The 18,595-nt window shown below is 35.2% G+C and overlaps 1 long non-coding RNA gene across 13 annotated transcripts in view; it reads left to right on the top strand.

The window, feature by feature from the left end:
- The first annotated feature begins 1,463 nt into the window (after positions 1-1,463).
- Positions 1,464-18,595, top strand: part of LOC129922483 (uncharacterized) — a 28,740-nt gene continuing 11,608 nt past the window's right edge. For 3 of the 13 annotated variants that reach the window (XR_008774484.1, XR_008774482.1, XR_008774478.1), the window contains exons 1-5: positions 1,465-1,664; positions 1,772-1,875; positions 2,118-2,311; positions 3,009-3,134; positions 3,591-3,791. This is a non-coding gene — a long non-coding RNA (uncharacterized LOC129922483). Of the gene's footprint in view, positions 1,665-1,771; positions 1,876-2,117; positions 2,312-3,008; positions 3,135-3,590; positions 3,792-18,595 lie in introns of all 13 variants that reach the window. The other 10 variants (XR_008774479.1, XR_008774480.1, XR_008774475.1 and 7 more) reach the window with 7 other exon arrangements.

The raw sequence follows: 18,595 nt of genomic DNA, 5'->3' as shown, positions 1-18,595 counted from the left end.
GCTAATTAAACTTGTTTTTAATATTAACATAACACTTCGTATACTTTTCTGTTATCTTAGTTTTTGGTAACTAGTTTTAAATATATGCATGTTAGAGAAGCCTCCTTACCTTGATGTATTATTTATTGAGATTGGTAAACTCAGGTTTAGCCTTACTAATTTGGTAATAAAGTCAGTATTTTCAAAACAAACTCTTTCTCTTTGCAGCCATAACATTCTATCCACATTCTCATATTTTATAACATTTTCAGTTCCAAATGCAGTTTACAACCGAGTGATTTAGAAATGGAGCATGAATACAGATTATGAGAACTATGAACTATAAAGCACAAATAATCAGAATTGTAGCAAGCTTGTACCAAATTTTTCTTAAGGCAAGTGGTCCTTTCTAATGTTACATTTAACTACTTTTAATTTAAGTTCTTTTCATGTATGTTAAATAAGAACCAGTTTCTTACTACAGATCTATAAAAGCAAGTATATTTTTTCTATGTATTTGTATATTTTAATTACATTTTTTTTTTGTTGCTTTTTTTTGCATGCTAATTGAAAATGTTTAAATATTTTCCTATCAAAATCTCAAAATACATGTTTTCTGTTATCTCTTAGCCTTATGGTAATTAGTTTCAAATGTATACATAACAATAAAACTTATTTTCTTCACTTTAACATTTAGAGAGCTAGATCGATTGGGGATTATCTCATTATGAAGTTTAGTCAAAATCTCACTTAACTAAGACTTGTATTTGTGTTTATCTGCCTGTACACATTTTATTACAACTTTCAGGTTAAGATGCTGAGTACAGCTTAGTGCTCCTCAGATGTAAGTAATGAAAAGAACTACAAGTTATAGGGAACAAGAAAAAGCAGTGTAGCAAGCTTATCCAGAAGTTTTTTTAGTCAAGCCTATTTCATTCTTGTGGTTCTCTAGCCATCAAGAATTCTGGACATACTTTCCATTCATCTGTGTATTGAGCTTCAAAGGCAAGTAGTTCATTTAAATGTTAAGGATTTACCTTTTTTTAACATAATGTATACTGAAGTGATAGGCAAATTATGAATATTGTAATGCTTATTTTTAAATGTGTATAGTGTATAGTGATTACTTTTAAGCAATTTTTTTTAGATGCAATTTATTTACTTAAATGCTCTGCTATTTGATATCTGGTTGAATTCAGATGATAACAATTGCCTCTTAATCTGTAATTATAAAATTATTTATTTAGCTTGCACTTTTTTTTTAAATAGTTCAAGATGTTGAGTATTGATTCAACTTTTAGCTTGGGAGATAAATAGCCAAAGCTGTAAATAGACAGGCCAGGTAATTGAAACTAGAGGTAAACATCATGGGAAGTCCAATTATAAGGCAAGTATTTTTCCTTTATATTTTATTTAACATAATTAGTCAAACTATGTAATACTTATAGGCTTTACTATTGTTTCCATAGAAACAACTTTTTTTTAAATACCATGAGATATTGTATTTAAGAGATATTCTAGCTCAGTATATGTTGTTTCCATATATCATCATCTTAACAAGCACACATTCTCTGCTGCCAACAGTACCAATTTGTCAACCAAGCAACAAATATTCCTTGGTAATCTGCTATCAGATAACAGTTTTCTCGTTGGCATTTTTATGAATTAAAGCTTTCAAGGCTTAAGTAAGACTTACTTTTTTTTTCTTTGACTGCTAATTCTAAAATAATTTATCATTGCATGTTAAAAATAATAAAGAACTTTTTATACATATTTCTCTACCATTTTTCAGTGTTTTGGTCAAGTTTCAGATTTGTTTAGCATAATCCTGTACTACATATTAACAAATGTTTGGTGTGTCTAGTTCATCTCTCTCACTATGAAGATGGCTACACAGTGAGTACAAAGTTTTATTTTCATTCACAACACAAATTTTACTATAGAAAAAAATAATAAAAGCTATAGGTATTTAGTTTGCTAAACAACCTTCTTGTTATAGTGATAAGTTTATTTGATGCATAACTAAGCCTTGAACAATGCATCATCATAACTAATATAATGTTAAAAGGCATTTATTAGTTTAAAATTTAGGTCAATCAAATAAGATAATGTGATCTAAACTGTTTTCTGGGTACCAGCTATCAGCAATGCACCCCTATGATATACAAGTCTTCATTGCCAAGTCACTCTGCCAAACAGTGTGTACACCTTTCTTGCAGTGGTAGTACTTTACTGTACTTCAATCACTTCAGGAGTCTGGATATGTCAGCCCAAGGCCAAGGAGATCAAGTTTGTGTCCAAGGTTACTTAGGTAATTCTCTAAGAACAATAGGTGAGTTGAATTCTAGTGTACCAGTCAAATATCTTTTAGCAAAATGAAAAAAAATAATTTTGTTATAACATATAAAAAATCTATTATAAAAACACAATGTCTAGAGTTTTAGAGTACTTGTTTCAGACCATCTGATCATAGGTCAGATAGTGTTAAGCTCAACTGTTTCTATGGTCAATGGTTAACCATGGGTTGTTTGGCCAGCAAATTTTCAGATATTGCTCTAGTTTTAGGTTTATAAGATACATTTTCTTCTAAAGGGAATCAATTAGGACCAAAATATAAACTTTTATAAAGTGGTGTACTTAATCACGCAAGAGCTGCTTCACATTTACTGTAAGAATGTTTGAATAGTGCATACATTTTCATAATAACTTACCCTGTGATTTGTAAGGTTGACAATTTATTATATATTTTTGTTTTTAGAAAGTATACTGTATTATATAAAAAGAGCATGCATTGTCCTATAATTCTATACCAAAATGGTAACGTTTTCTGATTACAAACAAAAATGTTATTGAAGTTTAATCATAACAGGGTGGAATTGAAGCATTAACAATTCTGTCAGAATGTGGAAAATAATTACGGAGAAAAATTTATACACATGGGCAAGGCAATTACTGTGTTTCCTTTTTTTTCTTTTAAATATATTATTGCCATTTTTCTTTCAATTTGTAAATTTGCTTCAACATTTCAGGTTTTTTTTTTTAAAGACACACACTACATGTTGCTGATCTGTGGGTTAGTGGCTCAATCATTGTGCACTGATTCTCCACTGATGCCTAGATTGCCATAAGTTTTATCTATTGATCTACAGATCAAGGTAATAAATATTTTTCTACTCTATAACCCAAGAGCTTCTTCTTTAGGATACATTGTTTTTACACTATGCGCCTAATTCTGTTGTATGTTTTAGGACCCTAGCAATAGTTTCTTAAACTTTCAGACAATCAGAGCTAGTTTAGAATGAAAGCACAAAACAAAAGCCAGATCTGTATAGTGTTGTTTTTTTTTCTGAAAATGTTTTTAAAGAAAAGTCCAGATATAGCAGCTTATAAGGCCAACTTGGGAAATTAGGTATTTTTAAAACTTGTACTTATACTAAAGATATTTGAAGTATTTTTAAACTAGCTCTGTTTTTCAAGTTTTTTATTTATTTGTTTGCATTAGATTTAAATTTTTTAAATTAATTATTTGAAAAAAATATTTAGTTGCACTATTTTATCAATACTGCATTATATGGTAATGCATTTAGATGTGATATATATCTGTTAAACAGTGAGTTTTTCTCAAATCAAGTAGGGACTAAATGGTCTATTAAACATGAGGTCAAGGAAAAAGGATGAACATTTCAAGGCTGCAGGAGGAACATTAAACATCTCTCTCACTGTGAAAAGATTCTACCGATCTACAAATGATCAACATGTTTTATCTAAAGTTCATCTGCCATTTCTTCAAATGGAGCCATAGTCAGAATAAGGTAAGAAATATTCTTATACTTCACAGCATTTATTTTTTTGTAAAGTGATGATCCTGCATTAGTTGTATGTTGTTTGTGCATGTTACTTTAAATATCCTGCATTAGTTGTATGTTGTATATGTATGCATGGTTCCTGTATTTGTTTTGTATATTATGATGTCAGTAATTACTTCACAAACACATAACAACTTCACACACAACTTGCAAGTTCACCTGTCTAGTTAAAGAAATTTGTATTGTATTTGTTTTAGTAGTGTCTAGTTATGAAAGTAAACTGAATTTTCATTTGTTAAACTTAGTGATATACCATTTTAATTTCAGTTAAAATATGTGGATGTTCCTATTACATTTTTCAGAAAAACTGAATTGCTCTGAAATAATTCCAACTGTATAAATGTAAATATATTTCAACAAATAATGGAATTGGATTCTTTGTCATTTGGATTAATTCAATAGTAATGTATTCTAAATATGGAATTCAAACACAAAAATGAAAAGTTGTGAATCACCATCAACTTTCACTTTGCCACTTGGAGATTGGGATGATTCAAGTTACTGGAGATTGGGATAATTCAAGTTACTATTGTTGGGAGTTAATGTGAAAAAAAAAATCTACTATTCCATGTGATATGATATACAATTGCATGCAAAAAATCCTAACCCTAACACATTCAATGAACAATCAGTATGAACGTTTCCACCAAAGGAAATGTTGCCGCTCATGATGCATCTATTTATTTGGCTCCAGATATTCAACTGACGCACATTCGCAAAACAAATGTAAAAAAAAAAAAGATTTAATCCATTACATGTATATAATTGTGCAGGAACATTTGGGATTGTCATTTGTATCACACTCATCTCTCATTCATTGAGACTCTACACTTAATCTGGTGATCAAAATGTGTTTGCAATTCACAGTGAAATCATTCTTTGAGTGCTTAAAAAAGAAATTCATAAGGATGTATAACTGTGTTAGACGTCTTCATTTATATTCCGATGGAAGGTTTGTAACAATAATTAAGTCACACTCAAGGAACATAAGAACCTGTCCATCAAAGGAAATATCGCCGCTCGTGATGCAACGCACACTAATCAACATTTGTACTTGCAGACCAACTAAATAGTTGCGGAGAAAACACATTTAATTGATGACTTTACTATGTTTAGCTTAGGACTTTTCAAAAGCGAAGACTGGACTCTTTAGCCATCTTCGTGTTCATAGGAAGGATTAATGGAGGACTTTTAAAATCGAAGACTGGACTCCTTAGCCATCTTCGTGTTTATAGGAATGATTAATGGAGGAATTTTAAAAGCGAAGACTGGACTCCTTAGCCATCTTCGTGTTCATAGGAATGATTAACGTAGGAATTTTAAAAGTGAAGACTGGGCTCTTTAGCCATCTTCATGTTAAAAGGATGTAGTTGAGGACTTTTTCAAAGAAGATCGGTCTCGGTGGCCATCTTTGTACTTATAGGAAAGGATATTGTATTATGTTTTAAACATGAGGATTTTTAGCTGAGGACTAGATGTATTAATAGTCATCAATTGAATTGTTGATCCAAGACAAAATAGTTGGTTATGTCTGTGTGCATTTGTAGACAACCCAGCAGTGCACATCCTTTTTCTTGTTTTGCTTTTTTCACGTGCTACAATGCCTTGGACAAAGCATCATCATAACTTGGAATGTTTAAAGGCATTATAAAAATATCATAGAAGAATGAGTTTGTGAAATAACCGGTTATTTCAGTTCAGTTGAATAATAGTTGGGACATAATTAGTTGAGTGCAAGCTTTGAGGCTGATTCAACTCACTCGACATTAGTTGAGTGCGAAGTTTGTGAGGCTGCTTCAGCCCTCAAACCGGATGCTTGTAGACCACCTTCAATAGCTTGAACACGACGTCATCAAAAATATTGTTACAGTCAGTTCATCAAAATGAAGTTGTCGGTCGACAAGCTCAAAACAGGAGTCAGCCGAAAATGCAAGCCTGAAACTTTTTATTGGGCTCCAGCTATTCAACTGATGCACGTTTGCAAAACAAATGTTAAAAAAAAAAGGATGAAAATAGAAGCCATCAGATGTATATGATTGTGCAGGAACAGTTGGGATTTGTGTCGTTTGTATCACGCTCATCTCTCATCCACTGAGACATTGTGAAGCGATGTAACCAGTGATGTTTCGAAACATCTCTATTTAATTGTGATGAGGATATCTACAAACGTTTGTGTACAAATATGTGATAATTCGCAGATTTTTCATCTCTGCACTTAATGTGGTGATCAAAATGTATTTGCGATTCCCAGTGAAATCATTCTTTGAGTGCTTAAAAAAGAAATTCATAAGGATGTATAACTGTGTTAGACGTCTTCATTTATATTCCGATGGAAGGTTTGTAACAATAATTAAGTCACACTCAAGGAACATAAGAACCTGTCCATCAAAGGAAATATCGCCGCTCGTGATGCAACGCACACTAATCAACATTTGTACTTGCAGACCAACTAAATAGTTGCGGAGAAAACACATTTAATTGATGACTTTACTATGTTTAGCTTAGGACTTTTCAAAAGCGAAGACTGGACTCTTTAGCCATCTTCGTGTTCATAGGAAGGATTAATGGAGGACTTTTAAAATCGAAGACTGGACTCCTTAGCCATCTTCGTGTTTATAGGAATGATTAATGGAGGAATTTTAAAAGCGAAGACTGGACTCCTTAGCCATCTTCGTGTTCATAGGAATGATTAACGTAGGAATTTTAAAAGTGAAGACTGGGCTCTTTAGCCATCTTCATGTTAAAAGGATGTAGTTGAGGACTTTTTCAAAGAAGATCGGTCTCGGTGGCCATCTTTGTACTTATAGGAAAGGATATTGTATTATGTTTTAAACATGAGGATTTTTAGCTGAGGACTAGATGTATTAATAGTCATCAATTGAATTGTTGATCCAAGACAAAATAGTTGGTTATGTCTGTGTGCATTTGTAGACAACCCAGCAGTGCACATCCTTTTTCTTGTTTTGCTTTTTTCACGTGCTACAATGCCTTGGACAAAGCATCATCATAACTTGGAATGTTTAAAGGCATTATAAAAATATCATAGAAGAATGAGTTTGTGAAATAACCGGTTATTTCAGTTCAGTTGAATAATAGTTGGGACATAATTAGTTGAGTGCAAGCTTTGAGGCTGATTCAACTCACTCGACATTAGTTGAGTGCGAAGTTTGTGAGGCTGCTTCAGCCCTCAAACCGGATGCTTGTAGACCACCTTCAATAGCTTGAACACGACGTCATCAAAAATATTGTTACAGTCAGTTCATCAAAATGAAGTTGTCGGTCGACAAGCTCAAAACAGGAGTCAGCCGAAAATGCAAGCCTGAAACTTTTTATTGGGCTCCAGCTATTCAACTGATGCACGTTTGCAAAACAAATGTTAAAAAAAAAAGGATGAAAATAGAAGCCATCAGATGTATATGATTGTGCAGGAACAGTTGGGATTTGTGTCGTTTGTATCACGCTCATCTCTCATCCACTGAGACATTGTGAAGCGATGTAACCAGTGATGTTTCGAAACATCTCTATTTAATTGTGATGAGGATATCTACAAACGTTTGTGTACAAATGTGTGATAATTCACAGATTTTTCATCTCTGCACTTAATGTGGTGATCAAAATGTATTTGCGATTCCCAGTGAAATCATTCTTTGAGTGCTTAAAAAAGAAATTCATAAGGATGTATAACTGTGTTAGACGACTTCATTTATATTCCGATGGAAGGTTCGTAACAATAATTAAGTCACACTCAAGGAACATAAGAACCTGTCCATCAAAGGAAATATCGCCGCTCGTGATGCAACGCACACTAATCAACATTTGTACTTGCAGACCAACTAAATAGTTGCGGAGAAAACACATTTAATTGATGACTTTACTATGTTTAGCTTAGGACTTTTCAAAAGCGAAGACTGGACTCTTTAGCCATCTTCGTGTTCATAGGAAGGATTAATGGAGGACTTTTAAAATCGAAGACTGGACTCCTTAGCCATCTTCGTGTTTATAGGAATGATTAATGGAGGAATTTTAAAAGCGAAGACTGGACTCCTTAGCCATCTTCGTGTTCATAGGAATGATTAACGTAGGAATTTTAAAAGTGAAGACTGGGCTCTTTAGCCATCTTCATGTTAAAAGGATGTAGTTGAGGACTTTTTCAAAGAAGATCGGTCTCGGTGGCCATCTTTGTACTTATAGGAAAGGATATTGTATTATGTTTTAAACATGAGGATTTTTAGCTGAGGACTAGATGTATTAATAGTCATCAATTGAATTGTTGATCCAAGACAAAATAGTTGGTTATGTCTGTGTGCATTTGTAGACAACCCAGCAGTGCACATCCTTTTTCTTGTTTTGCTTTTTTCACGTGCTACAATGCCTTGGACAAAGCATCATCATAACTTGGAATGTTTAAAGGCATTATAAAAATATCATAGAAGAATGAGTTTGTGAAATAACCGGTTATTTCAGTTCAGTTGAATAATAGTTGGGACATAATTAGTTGAGTGCAAGCTTTGAGGCTGATTCAACTCACTCGACATTAGTTGAGTGCGAAGTTTGTGAGGCTGCTTCAGCCCTCAAACCGGATGCTTGTAGACCACCTTCAATAGCTTGAACACGACGTCATCAAAAATATTGTTACAGTCAGTTCATCAAAATGAAGTTGTCAGTCGACAAGCTCAAAACAGGAGTCAGCCGAAAATGCAAGCCTGAAACTTTTTATTGGGCTCCAGCTATTCAACTGATGCACGTTTGCAAAACAAATGTTAAAAAAAAAAGGATGAAAATAGAAGCCATCAGATGTATATGATTGTGCAGGAACAGTTGGGATTTGTGTCGTTTGTATCACGCTCATCTCTCATCCACTGAGACATTGTGAAGCGATGTAACCAGTGATGTTTCGAAACATCTCTATTTAATTGTGATGAGGATATCTACAAACGTTTGTGTACAAATGTGTGATAATTCACAGATTTTTCATCTCTGCACTTAATGTGGTGATCAAAATGTATTTGCGATTCCCAGTGAAATCATTCTTTGAGTGCTTAAAAAAGAAATTCATAAGGATGTATAACTGTGTTAGACGACTTCATTTATATTCCGATGGAAGGTTCGTAACAATAATTAAGTCACACTCAAGGAACATAAGAACCTGTCCATCAAAGGAAATATCGCCGCTCGTGATGCAACGCACACTAATCAACATTTGTACTTGCAGACCAACTAAATAGTTGCGGAGAAAACACATTTAATTGATGACTTTACTATGTTTAGCTTAGGACTTTTCAAAAGCGAAGACTGGACTCTTTAGCCATCTTCGTGTTCATAGGAAGGATTAATGGAGGACTTTTAAAATCGAAGACTGGACTCCTTAGCCATCTTCGTGTTTATAGGAATGATTAATGGAGGAATTTTAAAAGCGAAGACTGGACTCCTTAGCCATCTTCGTGTTCATAGGAATGATTAACGTAGGAATTTTAAAAGTGAAGACTGGGCTCTTTAGCCATCTTCATGTTAAAAGGATGTAGTTGAGGACTTTTTCAAAGAAGATCGGTCTCGGTGGCCATCTTTGTACTTATAGGAAAGGATATTGTATTATGTTTTAAACATGAGGATTTTTAGCTGAGGACTAGATGTATTAATAGTCATCAATTGAATTGTTGATCCAAGACAAAATAGTTGGTTATGTCTGTGTGCATTTGTAGACAACCCAGCAGTGCACATCCTTTTTCTTGTTTTGCTTTTTTCACGTGCTACAATGCCTTGGACAAAGCATCATCATAACTTGGAATGTTTAAAGGCATTATAAAAATATCATAGAAGAATGAGTTTGTGAAATAACCGGTTATTTCAGTTCAGTTGAATAATAGTTGGGACATAATTAGTTGAGTGCAAGCTTTGAGGCTGATTCAACTCACTCGACATTAGTTGAGTGCGAAGTTTGTGAGGCTGCTTCAGCCCTCAAACCGGATGCTTGTAGACCACCTTCAATAGCTTGAACACGACGTCATCAAAAATATTGTTACAGTCAGTTCATCAAAATGAAGTTGTCAGTCGACAAGCTCAAAACAGGAGTCAGCCGAAAATGCAAGCCTGAAACTTTTTATTGGGCTCCAGCTATTCAACTGATGCACGTTTGCAAAACAAATGTTAAAAAAAAAAGGATGAAAATAGAAGCCATCAGATGTATATGATTGTGCAGGAACAGTTGGGATTTGTGTCGTTTGTATCACGCTCATCTCTCATCCACTGAGACATTGTGAAGCGATGTAACCAGTGATGTTTCGAAACATCTCTATTTAATTGTGATGAGGATATCTACAAACGTTTGTGTACAAATGTGTGATAATTCACAGATTTTTCATCTCTGCACTTAATGTGGTGATCAAAATGTATTTGCGATTCCCAGTGAAATCATTCTTTGAGTGCTTAAAAAAGAAATTCATAAGGATGTATAACTGTGTTAGACGACTTCATTTATATTCCGATGGAAGGTTCGTAACAATAATTAAGTCACACTCAAGGAACATAAGAACCTGTCCATCAAAGGAAATATCGCCGCTCGTGATGCAACGCACACTAATCAACATTTGTACTTGCAGACCAACTAAATAGTTGCGGAGAAAACACATTTAATTGATGACTTTACTATGTTTAGCTTAGGACTTTTCAAAAGCGAAGACTGGACTCTTTAGCCATCTTCGTGTTCATAGGAAGGATTAATGGAGGACTTTTAAAATCGAAGACTGGACTCCTTAGCCATCTTCGTGTTTATAGGAATGATTAATGGAGGAATTTTAAAAGCGAAGACTGGACTCCTTAGCCATCTTCGTGTTCATAGGAATGATTAACGTAGGAATTTTAAAAGTGAAGACTGGGCTCTTTAGCCATCTTCATGTTAAAAGGATGTAGTTGAGGAATTTTTCAAAGAAGATCGGTCTCGGTGGCCATCTTTGTACTTATAGGAAAGGATATTGTATTATGTTTTAAACATGAGGATTTTTAGCTGAGGACTAGATGTATTAATAGTCATCAATTGAATTGTTGATCCAAGACAAAATAGTTGGTTATGTCTGTGTGCATTTGTAGACAACCCAGCAGTGCACATCCTTTTTCTTGTTTTGCTTTTTTCACGTGCTACAATGCCTTGGACAAAGCATCATCATAACTTGGAATGTTTAAAGGCATTATAAAAATATCATAGAAGAATGAGTTTGTGAAATAACCGGTTATTTCAGTTCAGTTGAATAATAGTTGGGACATAATTAGTTGAGTGCAAGCTTTGAGGCTGATTCAACTCACTCGACATTAGTTGAGTGCGAAGTTTGTGAGGCTGCTTCAGCCCTCAAACCGGATGCTTGTAGACCACCTTCAATAGCTTGAACACGACGTCATCAAAAATATTGTTACAGTCAGTTCATCAAAATGAAGTTGTCAGTCGACAAGCTCAAAACAGGAGTCAGCCGAAAATGCAAGCCTGAAACTTTTTATTGGGCTCCAGCTATTCAACTGATGCACGTTTGCAAAACAAATGTTAAAAAAAAAAGGATGAAAATAGAAGCCATCAGATGTATATGATTGTGCAGGAACAGTTGGGATTTGTGTCGTTTGTATCACGCTCATCTCTCATCCACTGAGACATTGTGAAGCGATGTAACCAGTGATGTTTCGAAACATCTCTATTTAATTGTGATGAGGATATCTACAAACGTTTGTGTACAAATGTGTGATAATTCACAGATTTTTCATCTCTGCACTTAATGTGGTGATCAAAATGTATTTGCGATTCCCAGTGAAATCATTCTTTGAGTGCTTAAAAAAGAAATTCATAAGGATGTATAACTGTGTTAGACGACTTCATTTATATTCCGATGGAAGGTTCGTAACAATAATTAAGTCACACTCAAGGAACATAAGAACCTGTCCATCAAAGGAAATATCGCCGCTCGTGATGCAACGCACACTAATCAACATTTGTACTTGCAGACCAACTAAATAGTTGCGGAGAAAACACATTTAATTGATGACTTTACTATGTTTAGCTTAGGACTTTTCAAAAGCGAAGACTGGACTCTTTAGCCATCTTCGTGTTCATAGGAAGGATTAATGGAGGACTTTTAAAATCGAAGACTGGACTCCTTAGCCATCTTCGTGTTTATAGGAATGATTAATGGAGGAATTTTAAAAGCGAAGACTGGACTCCTTAGCCATCTTCGTGTTCATAGGAATGATTAACGTAGGAATTTTAAAAGTGAAGACTGGGCTCTTTAGCCATCTTCATGTTAAAAGGATGTAGTTGAGGACTTTTTCAAAGAAGATCGGTCTCGGTGGCCATCTTTGTACTTATAGGAAAGGATATTGTATTATGTTTTAAACATGAGGATTTTTAGCTGAGGACTAGATGTATTAATAGTCATCAATTGAATTGTTGATCCAAGACAAAATAGTTGGTTATGTCTGTGTGCATTTGTAGACAACCCAGCAGTGCACATCCTTTTTCTTGTTTTGCTTTTTTCACGTGCTACAATGCCTTGGACAAAGCATCATCATAACTTGGAATGTTTAAAGGCATTATAAAAATATCATAGAAGAATGAGTTTGTGAAATAACCGGTTATTTCAGTTCAGTTGAATAATAGTTGGGACATAATTAGTTGAGTGCAAGCTTTGAGGCTGATTCAACTCACTCGACATTAGTTGAGTGCGAAGTTTGTGAGGCTGCTTCAGCCCTCAAACCGGATGCTTGTAGACCACCTTCAATAGCTTGAACACGACGTCATCAAAAATATTGTTACAGTCAGTTCATCAAAATGAAGTTGTCGGTCGACAAGCTCAAAACAGGAGTCAGCCGAAAATGCAAGCCTGAAACTTTTTATTGGGCTCCAGCTATTCAACTGATGCACGTTTGCAAAACAAATGTTAAAAAAAAAAGGATGAAAATAGAAGCCATCAGATGTATATGATTGTGCAGGAACAGTTGGGATTTGTGTCGTTTGTATCACGCTCATCTCTCATCCACTGAGACATTGTGAAGCGATGTAACCAGTGATGTTTCGAAACATCTCTATTTAATTGTGATGAGGATATCTACAAACGTTTGTGTACAAATGTGTGATAATTCACAGATTTTTCATCTCTGCACTTAATGTGGTGATCAAAATGTATTTGCGATTCCCAGTGAAATCATTCTTTGAGTGCTTAAAAAAGAAATTCATAAGGATGTATAACTGTGTTAGACGACTTCATTTATATTCCGATGGAAGGTTCGTAACAATAATTAAGTCACACTCAAGGAACATAAGAACCTGTCCATCAAAGGAAATATCGCCGCTCGTGATGCAACGCACACTAATCAACATTTGTACTTGCAGACCAACTAAATAGTTGCGGAGAAAACACATTTAATTGATGACTTTACTATGTTTAGCTTAGGACTTTTCAAAAGCGAAGACTGGACTCCTTAGCCATCTTCGTGTTCATAGGAATGATTAACGTAGGAATTTTAAAAGTGAAGACTGGGCTCTTTAGCCATCTTCATGTTAAAAGGATGTAGTTGAGGACTTTTTCAAAGAAGATCGGTCTCGGTGGCCATCTTTGTACTTATAGGAAAGGATATTGTATTATGTTTTAAACATGAGGATTTTTAGCTGAGGACTAGATGTATTAATAGTCATCAATTGAATTGTTGATCCAAGACAAAATAGTTGGTTATGTCTGTGTGCATTTGTAGACAACCCAGCAGTGCACATCCTTTTTCTTGTTTTGCTTTTTTCACGTGCTACAATGCCTTGGACAAAGCATCATCATAACTTGGAATGTTTAAAGGCATTATAAAAATATCATAGAAGAATGAGTTTGTGAAATAACCGGTTATTTCAGTTCAGTTGAATAATAGTTGGGACATAATTAGTTGAGTGCAAGCTTTGAGGCTGATTCAACTCACTCGACATTAGTTGAGTGCGAAGTTTGTGAGGCTGCTTCAGCCCTCAAACCGGATGCTTGTAGACCACCTTCAATAGCTTGAACACGACGTCATCAAAAATATTGTTACAGTCAGTTCATCAAAATGAAGTTGTCGGTCGACAAGCTCAAAACAGGAGTCAGCCGAAAATGCAAGCCTGAAACTTTTTATTGGGCTCCAGCTATTCAACTGATGCACGTTTGCAAAACAAATGTTAAAAAAAAAAGGATGAAAATAGAAGCCATCAGATGTATATGATTGTGCAGGAACAGTTGGGATTTGTGTCGTTTGTATCACGCTCATCTCTCATCCACTGAGACATTGTGAAGCGATGTAACCAGTGATGTTTCGAAACATCTCTATTTAATTGTGATGAGGATATCTACAAACGTTTGTGTACAAATATGTGATAATTCGCAGATTTTTCATCTCTGCACTTAATGTGGTGATCAAAATGTATTTGCGATTCCCAGTGAAATCATTCTTTGAGTGCTTAAAAAAGAAATTCATAAGGATGTATAACTGTGTTAGACGTCTTCATTTATATTCCGATGGAAGGTTTGTAACAATAATTAAGTCACACTCAAGGAACATAAGAACCTGTCCATCAAAGGAAATATCGCCGCTCGTGATGCAACGCACACTAATCAACATTTGTACTTGCAGACCAACTAAATAGTTGCGGAGAAAACACATTTAATTGATGACTTTACTATGTTTAGCTTAGGACTTTTCAAAAGCGAAGACTGGACTCTTTAGCCATCTTCGTGTTCATAGGAAGGATTAATGGAGGACTTTTAAAATCGAAGACTGGACTCCTTAGCCATCTTCGTGTTTATAGGAATGATTAATGGAGGAATTTTAAAAGCGAAGACTGGACTCCTTAGCCATCTTCGTGTTCATAGGAATGATTAACGTAGGAATTTTAAAAGTGAAGACTGGGCTCTTTAGCCATCTTCATGTTAAAAGGATGTAGTTGAGGACTTTTTCAAAGAAGATCGGTCTCGGTGGCCATCTTTGTACTTATAGGAAAGGATATTGTATTATGTTTTAAACATGAGGATTTTTAGCTGAGGACTAGATGTATTAATAGTCATCAATTGAATTGTTGATCCAAGACAAAATAGTTGGTTATGTCTGTGTGCATTTGTAGACAACCCAGCAGTGCACATCCTTTTTCTTGTTTTGCTTTTTTCACGTGCTACAATGCCTTGGACAAAGCATCATCATAACTTGGAATGTTTAAAGGCATTATAAAAATATCATAGAAGAATGAGTTTGTGAAATAACCGGTTATTTCAGTTCAGTTGAATAATAGTTGGGACATAATTAGTTGAGTGCAAGCTTTGAGGCTGATTCAACTCACTCGACATTAGTTGAGTGCGAAGTTTGTGAGGCTGCTTCAGCCCTCAAACCGGATGCTTGTAGACCACCTTCAATAGCTTGAACACGACGTCATCAAAAATATTGTTACAGTCAGTTCATCAAAATGAAGTTGTCGGTCGACAAGCTCAAAACAGGAGTCAGCCGAAAATGCAAGCCTGAAACTTTTTATTGGGCTCCAGCTATTCAACTGATGCACGTTTGCAAAACAAATGTTAAAAAAAAAAGGATGAAAATAGAAGCCATCAGATGTATATGATTGTGCAGGAACAGTTGGGATTTGTGTCGTTTGTATCACGCTCATCTCTCATCCACTGAGACATTGTGAAGCGATGTAACCAGTGATGTTTCGAAACATCTCTATTTAATTGTGATGAGGATATCTACAAACGTTTGTGTACAAATATGTGATAATTCGCAGATTTTTCATCTCTGCACTTAATGTGGTGATCAAAATGTATTTGCGATTCCCAGTGAAATCATTCTTTGAGTGCTTAAAAAAGAAATTCATAAGGATGTATAACTGTGTTAGACGTCTTCATTTATATTCCGATGGAAGGTTTGTAACAATAATTAAGTCACACTCAAGGAACATAAGAACCTGTCCATCAAAGGAAATATCGCCGCTCGTGATGCAACGCACACTAATCAACATTTGTACTTGCAGACCAACTAAATAGTTGCGGAGAAAACACATTTAATTGATGACTTTACTATGTTTAGCTTAGGACTTTTCAAAAGCGAAGACTGGACTCTTTAGCCATCTTCGTGTTCATAGGAAGGATTAATGGAGGACTTTTAAAATCGAAGACTGGACTCCTTAGCCATCTTCGTGTTTATAGGAATGATTAATGGAGGAATTTTAAAAGCGAAGACTGGACTCCTTAGCCATCTTCGTGTTCATAGGAATGATTAACGTAGGAATTTTAAAAGTGAAGACTGGGCTCTTTAGCCATCTTCATGTTAAAAGGATGTAGTTGAGGACTTTTTCAAAGAAGATCGGTCTCGGTGGCCATCTTTGTACTTATAGGAAAGGATATTGTATTATGTTTTAAACATGAGGATTTTTAGCTGAGGACTAGATGTATTAATAGTCATCAATTGAATTGTTGATCCAAGACAAAATAGTTGGTTATGTCTGTGTGCATTTGTAGACAACCCAGCAGTGCACATCCTTTTTCTTGTTTTGCTTTTTTCACGTGCTACAATGCCTTGGACAAAGCATCATCATAACTTGGAATGTTTAAAGGCATTATAAAAATATCATAGAAGAATGAGTTTGTGAAATAACCGGTTATTTCAGTTCAGTTGAATAATAGTTGGGACATAATTAGTTGAGTGCAAGCTTTGAGGCTGATTCAACTCACTCGACATTAGTTGAGTGCGAAGTTTGTGAGGCTGCTTCAGCCCTCAAACCGGATGCTTGTAGACCACCTTCAATAGCTTGAACACGACGTCATCAAAAATATTGTTACAGTCAGTTCATCAAAATGAAGTTGTCGGTCGACAAGCTCAAAACAGGTGTCAGCCGAAAATGCAAGCCTGAAACTTTTTATTGGGCTCCAGCTATTCAACTGATGCACGTTTGCAAAACAAATGTTAAAAAAAAAAGGATGAAAATAGAAGCCATCAGATGTATATGATTGTGCAGGAACAGTTGGGATTTGTGTCGTTTGTATCACGCTCATCTCTCATCCACTGAGACATTGTGAAGCGATGTAACCAGTGATGTTTCGAAACATCTCTATTTAATTGTGATGAGGATATCTACAAACGTTTGTGTACAAATATGTGATAATTCGCAGATTTTTCATCTCTGCACTTAATGTGGTGATCAAAATGTATTTGCGATTCCCAGTGAAATCATTCTTTGAGTGCTTAAAAAAGAAATTCATAAGGATGTATAACTGTGTTAGACGTCTTCATTTATATTCCGATGGAAGGTTTGTAACAATAATTAAGTCACACTCAAGGAACATAAGAACCTGTCCATCAAAGGAAATATCGCCGCTCGTGATGCAACGCACACTAATCAACATTTGTACTTGCAGACCAACTAAATAGTTGCGGAGAAAACACATTTAATTGATGACTTTACTATGTTTAGCTTAGGACTTTTCAAAAGCGAAGACTGGACTCTTTAGCCATCTTCGTGTTCATAGGAAGGATTAATGGAGGACTTTTAAAATCGAAGACTGGACTCCTTAGCCATCTTCGTGTTTATAGGAATGATTAATGGAGGAATTTTAAAAGCGAAGACTGGACTCCTTAGCCATCTTCGTGTTCATAGGAATGATTAACGTAGGAATTTTAAAAGTGAAGACTGGGCTCTTTAGCCATCTTCATGTTAAAAGGATGTAGTTGAGGACTTTTTCAAAGAAGATCGGTCTCGGTGGCCATCTTTGTACTTATAGGAAAGGATATTGTATTATGTTTTAAACATGAGGATTTTTAGCTGAGGACTAGATGTATTAATAGTCATCAATTGAATTGTTGATCCAAGACAAAATAGTTGGTTATGTCTGTGTGCATTTGTAGACAACCCAGCAGTGCACATCCTTTTTCTTGTTTTGCTTTTTTCACGTGCTACAATGCCTTGGACAAAGCATCATCATAACTTGGAATGTTTAAAGGCATTATAAAAATATCATAGAAGAATGAGTTTGTGAAATAACCGGTTATTTCAGTTCAGTTGAATAATAGTTGGGACATAATTAGTTGAGTGCAAGCTTTGAGGCTGATTCAACTCACTCGACATTAGTTGAGTGCGAAGTTTGTGAGGCTGCTTCAGCCCTCAAACCGGATGCTTGTAGACCACCTTCAATAGCTTGAACACGACGTCATCAAAAATATTGTTACAGTCAGTTCATCAAAATGAAGTTGTCGGTCGACAAGCTCAAAACAGGAGTCAGCCGAAAATGCAAGCCTGAAACTTTTTATTGGGCTCCAGCTATTCAACTGATGCACGTTTGCAAAACAAATGTTAAAAAAAAAAGGATGAAAATAGAAGCCATCAGATGTATATGATTGTGCAGGAACAGTTGGGATTTGTGTCGTTTGTATCACGCTCATCTCTCATCCACTGAGACATTGTGAAGCGATGTAACCAGTGATGTTTCGAAACATCTCTATTTAATTGTGATGAGGATATCTACAAACGTTTGTGTACAAATATGTGATAATTCGCAGATTTTTCATCTCTGCACTTAATGTGGTGATCAAAATGTATTTGCGATTCCCAGTGAAATCATTCTTTGAGTTCTTAAAAAAGAAATTCATAAGGATGTATAACTGTGTTAGACGTCTTCATTTATATTCCGATGGAAGGTTTGTAACAATAATTAAGTCACACTCAAGGAACATATGAACGTGTCCATCAAAGGAAATATCGCCGCTCGTGATGCAACGCACAC

Source organism: Biomphalaria glabrata, chromosome 13, assembly GCF_947242115.1.
Source record: "Biomphalaria glabrata chromosome 13, xgBioGlab47.1, whole genome shotgun sequence".
NCBI lineage: Eukaryota > Metazoa > Mollusca > Gastropoda > Planorbidae > Biomphalaria > Biomphalaria glabrata.
Note: the sequence above shows the minus strand (reverse complement) of the source record. Positions and strands in the feature narration are given on the sequence as shown.